General features: G+C 40.0%; 1 pseudogene; it reads right to left on the bottom strand.

Moving 5' to 3' along the window:
• Positions 1 to 1,300: 1,300 nt before the first annotated feature.
• LOC132515451 (Fc receptor-like protein 2) lies at positions 1,301 to 5,426 on the bottom strand (annotated as a pseudogene).
• Positions 5,427 to 6,006: the final 580 nt, after the last annotated feature.

Here is a 6,006-nt window from a genome sequence, read left to right as displayed (position 1 = left end):
AACCACAGTTCCACTCTGATACTATGAATTTGATTATTTTAGATAGCTCATGTAAGTGGAATAATGCAATGTTTGTTTTTCTGTGACTGGCCTATGTCACAACATAATTGTCCTCATGTTTCACCCTTGTTGTCACAAGTTGAAGAATTTCCTTCCTTTTTTAAGGCTGAGTAGTTTTTCATTGTATGTACATATAACAGGGAAGAGCCAATCCTGTCTCCATGTTGGATCTGTTTCTTTACTTTAACCTTTGCTTCCTGTTGCTTTTGTTCACTAAAAGGACACTGTGTATACATAATGGCCTGCCTTCGGGAACCCTGCCCCTCTGCCTGAATGTTAAACCAAAGTACCTTTGTTTAGGGAAGCAACCTGACCCTGTCCGCCTGGGAACAGCTGCAAGAAAGAAGAAATTAGCATGTCCCCTCTCCGAGGCTGGCCATTCCAGGAGATATTTGCAAGACTTATGGCCTTTTTATTTTACTTCCTCACCTCCTCCCACCCTCTGTTCTATGAAAGAAACTGACATCCAGACCCCCATAAGATGGTTTTTTTTTAGACACTAGTCTGCCATTTTCTCTGTCTGCCAGGTTTCCAAATAAAGTCATTATTCTTTGCCTCAACACCTTGTCTCCTGATTTATTGGCCTGTCATCCAGCGAGCAGAGGGAACTTGGACTCAGTAACATGTATACCATGCTTTCTTTATCCATATATCTATTGATGGACAGTGAGGTTTCTTCCACATCATGGTTATTGCGCATAGTGCTTTAATGAACATAGCAGTGCTAATATCTCTTCAAGATCCTGATTTCAATTATTTTGGATGAATACACAAAACTGGGATTGGTGGATCATACAATAGTTCTATCTTTAATTTTTGTTAGAAACTTTATACTGTTTAATATAGATGCTGTATCTTACAGATTATGATGCCTTACTAAAATTGGTGAAACTTATAAGAGGAAAATAAAGTGAAGAGGTGCAACAAAGTCAGGTTTAAGCCTCTGCAGTCAGGGAAATATGGATTCTGGTCTTAGCTCTACCCTCTACTGACTGTATGAACATGGCAAACTACTTCCCCAAGATTGTTAACCATGGACAATATCACACACTTAAAACATACTTTTTTTTAATAATTCCAGATAATATGTGTAAGTTTTCCATACATAATAGACCCAATAATTAGTCATTGGTAAAATTTTTTGGCTAGTAGAATATTAGTAGGGATTAGTATGATATATCATTTGGAGGTATTCTCTAAGTTTTGGGTCTTAAAAATTGTATATTACAAAGAGATAAAGTTATGCTGAAAAGGCTAAAAACATAACACCTTTATGAAAGTGTTGGTTATAAAAGGTGGATGCATTTACACTTCCAGTAATGATGGAAGAAGAAACTGAACTAACCTTTCTTTTGAGGATCACTAGAAATGCTGGGCGAAATTCTTTTAAAAGTCTCTTTCAAGGTACTGAAGAGATAATAAGACAGCGAAGAATTCTGAGACACGATTAGAGAAGAAAGGAGCTCAGGGAGAAAAACCTGGCTTCTGAAACCACTTGTTTAAAAGGGCACTTGCCAAGTCCAGAAAGGGCAGCAGGGAGGCTTGTGCTTTAGCCCAGTCCTGTGGGGTTGGGAGACATGGACTGGTATTCATGCTGGTGTGTGTGGAAGTGTTTAAAATATGATTGTAAAATTAAAAAGAATAAAATACTGCCATTTGCAGCAACATGAATGGATCTAGAGAATACTTAGCTTAGTGAAACAAGTCAGGCAGAGAAAGACAAATACTATATGATATCAGTTACATGTAAGTAATCTAAAAAATAATACAAATGAATAAATATACAAAACAGAAACAGACTCACAGGCATAGAAATCAAACTTATGGTTACCAAAGAGGATACAGAGAGAGGTAGGGAGGGATAAATTAGAAGTATGGGATTAACATATACAAACTATGATACATAAAATAGATAAGCAACAAGAGTTTACTGTATAGCATAGGGAATTATATTCAATATCTTGTAATAACTTATAATGGAATATGATCTGCAAAAAAAAACCAGAAGCAGAACCAAATCACTGTGCTGTATACCTGAAACTAATGCAATATCATAAATCAGCTATACTTCAATAAAAAATATATATATGGCTGTAAAATTTTTGACAGTTCCTCAATTTAGAGGTGGAGTCTATACTCCCTCCCCTTGTATCTGGAGAAGTTTGTTAGGTGCAAAGACCCAATAAAACTGTGGTGGAAGTGATACTGTAATTTTTGAATTAGTTGATGAGATGTTATAGATTTACTATCACATTTTTTTTTGAAGCTTAAGCCAACATATAAAAAGTCTGACTACCCTAAGGCCACCATGTTATGAGGAAGTCCAGACCACACTGAAGGGTCATACATACACACTCTAATTGACTGTCCAGGTTGAGGTCCCAACCTATAGCCAGCATCAACCACCAGACATGCAGGTGAAGATGGCCCCTTATGATCTATATAATAGATCCAAGAATTCAAAAAGGAGTCACTGTTCTTGTCATGAGTTGGGTAACTGAGAAGAAATGGATAAATAAAATATTATACTAAGTTGTTTTCATTTATTTAAATAAAACTCTTAATTATATTTTACTCCATTGCATATAAACTAATTTTGTCTATTGAAAATTATTAAATTACATTTAATAATTGGACTTTTTATTTAAAAGTCAAGCATGGAGGAATGTGCTAATGGTTTTAGTCTCAAGTGACTACACACAGGGAAAAATGACAAATTGTAAAATTAGTAATATGGCAACATTGCCCACTACATGGAGGCTTAGAAAATTGTGAAGCATGAAAATAAATGATCAGATTTTTGAAGGTTTTCATTTTTCTCTCTTTTTTTTTCAAATCCAATCTATAGCAGTAATGGGTCCTGGAATCCTTGCCAATACTATGCAGAAACAGTAAATAAATTCATGTAAATTTAAGCATAGTGTGTACTTTTCAGGTTAGTGTGGAGAGAAGAAAAGCAGTCAGGCATTGAGGGAGCTCACCTTCTCCAACTCCCCCCATAGAGCAGACATCACCTAGACCTCCACCTATTTTCTGAAACCCAAGTATGGTACCAATAAAAAGCCATTGACTATAATACTACTCCTGTATCCAGGGACCATCAACCCACCTGAGATGGAGAGTGGCACCATTTCACAGAACTGGGCCCCCAGGCCATTGTCAGCCTCACAGGAGTAGCTTCCAGAATGCCCTGCAGTTAGAGAGAGGTTGAAGGATGCTCCTTCTCCAGAGGGCACTGAGCTGCTACCCAGGTTGATGTCCTCATGATAAAACCGGTACAGGATTGGGGTGGGGGATGTAGGGGCAGCTCCAAGCCTCACAGCAAAGCTCTACCATATCCACCATGACAGCCTGGGTCCTGGGACCCCTGAGGGTGAGGACAGGACAAGATGTTGGAACTAACAGACCCAAAGGGGGCTATCAGAGAGGATTTGTGACGCTGCATTAGACTCATGAATTCCCATACCAGGATCTCAGCATCGGGCCTGGCTCTTGGTCATTGTGTATTCCTTCCATTCCTGTATCCCCATTAGAGCAATCAGAGGTTGTTTTTTCAAAGTGTCTTTAGAAATTTGGGGAAATATCAATTCTGGGTAATTGTCTAGAGACATGATCATTTGTCGTTCTCATCTTATTTACTTCTAATGCCAACCCAACCACCTTTGTGTTTTCTGCTATGAAAAAAGAAGATGTCAGCAGTTTAACTTGTGAAGGTAACCCATCCTCAAGTTGTTGGTGGTTCTCCACATCACTGATCACTGGGATCTCCTGGAATTTCCTCATGACTTCTGGCTCTTTGTTTGGAGATTTCTGTCTGAGATGAATGGGAGTGAAATTTAATTCTCACAGAAATATTCACCACCTTGTTCTGGATGGGATTGTGGCCATTGTCAGCTCTATAGTAATATTGGCCAGCATTGTACTCCTTCACAGCTGGGATCTCCAGGTCTGCTGACAGGAAATGCTGGGCTTCTGTCCCAGACTGGTTCCTGTGGTCTCTCTGTGCTAGGAAAATGTGATGTCTCCTGTGCCCTCAGCCACTGAGCAGAGTAGGGTGAGATCCCCTCCTTCAGTCTCTTGTCCCCCAGGGACCTGGGTATCTAAGCTTACATTAGAGCCCAGGACTTCTAGCTGAATAGAAGATGACATATGAGAACCCTGACTATGAAAGACTCTGGGAACAGAAGGTAGACTTATTTCAGCCTCTAATACAAGGAGTGGGAATATGGGTATTGCTTATGTAACATATTACAAGTATACAATGGTAAGGAATCCATGGTAATTATCCTTGAAGAATGTGGATGCAGATACTTTCAGGTCCTAACCCAGATCTGGGCTAATTTCATGGGTAGCAATCATTAAAGAATCATGATGAATCATCCACTACATGAGAGAAGAAACATTTTTTTTTGGATGAGTCACTGTGCAGACACATACCTTTTGCATAGAATTAAGAAGTTTACTGGTAGCATCAGTCTACCTCGAAAAAGGCACTGTTCCTAATAATGTCAATAAAAATTCCTCCACTATTCCCAATTTCAAGGATCAACACAAATTGTCACCCTCTCCTCTGACCACTCCAGTTCACTTTGATTTCTGCTCTTCTGACTCTTCATTTTAGCCCCATATGTGTTGCAATCCAGCATGTGGAGACATTTGGAGAGCAGGAGCCTTGTCTTTTAAAGTTCCCAACCCTCTACTAAATGCCAATGCACACAGTTGGTGATCAATGAAGATTTGATTGATGATATTACTTTAATAAGAAGAGAAAGATTATAAGGAGCTTAGTCCATTTGTTATTCTTATGAAATGCCAAGAGCAATTTGGAGAGTTTCTCTAGTCCAGCTCCTACTTTCCACAAGGACAGAAGTTGAACAAAGAAACAAAAGACTAGCCATCCATGCTGAAGCTACAGTGTTCATGTTTTTCCCCATGCTCAGCCCCACTGATACTTATTCTGCCCGTGAATTTAAGATTGGAGGCTCCAGTTTCTGACACTGTGAGTCACTGTCTCTGCATGGCACCAGTAAGACCCTGAGTCTTCGCTCCACATGGTGGGGAACTAGAGCTCTGGGGAGCTGCTCTAGCCTAACCCCAGGGTCCTGCTATCCCTGAAGAAGCAAACTGGAGCTGGGCATCTGAGCTCTGTGGAGAGGGATGGGTCTTTCAAGAGAGATCACGGTCACTGGGCCCTCCTCAATGGGCCCAGAAGAGCTGACTGTCAGCCCAGGACATGGAAACAGCTCTGGAGAGAAGGATCACAACAGTTTTCAGAGCAGTAAGATTTACAGTTCCTGCTGAAAAGTACCTGGTGAGAAACAACCCCAGCAAACAGGACATTCAGAACCAGACATGCCACCTACCATGTCTCCCTTACATGGTCAAACCACAAGCACTCCAGTTCATGTTTGGTGTATGGGTAGCTTTCCCCTATGAAGTACCCACCTGCTCTGCTACCACTGTCTCCTATCCACCCCAGCTCCCACAGGAGTGGCAGTTTTACTTAAGACTTCAATCCTTACTACTCTTTACTATTTCTGTTTTTAGAGTTTTCTTCCAGTAACAGTACAGTAATATTTACCACTGTCACTCAAAATGCATTTTGGATAGGAAAGCTTGAGACTTCATCTGTAAAAACAATAATGCTTTTCTATCTTTGTAATAAGTCACTGTCTTTATTTTCTAAGCCTTTTCTCTCTGGCATATCAGAACTACACTGTTTCATTCAAAGACAGAAGAGGGAGCCAGGACAGTGAACCAGTCTGAAAGAGACGGGAGGGGGGAACTGGATTTTTCATTTCTGCAGAGAATCCAATGTCTGACCATCTCCCTTATTCTTAGGCAATGAGATGTGTCAGGTGTAACCTCTTCATCTTTAGACAAGATAGAAGTTTCAACCCATTCCTTAGTCACTCAGAGATGCATCTTATTTTTCCTGAGGAGATA

This window comes from Lagenorhynchus albirostris, chromosome 2, assembly GCF_949774975.1.
Source record: "Lagenorhynchus albirostris chromosome 2, mLagAlb1.1, whole genome shotgun sequence".
Classification (NCBI taxonomy): Eukaryota; Metazoa; Chordata; class Mammalia; order Artiodactyla; family Delphinidae; genus Lagenorhynchus; species Lagenorhynchus albirostris.
The sequence above is the reverse complement of the archived record's forward strand: the minus strand, read 5'-3'. Positions and strand labels throughout refer to the sequence as shown.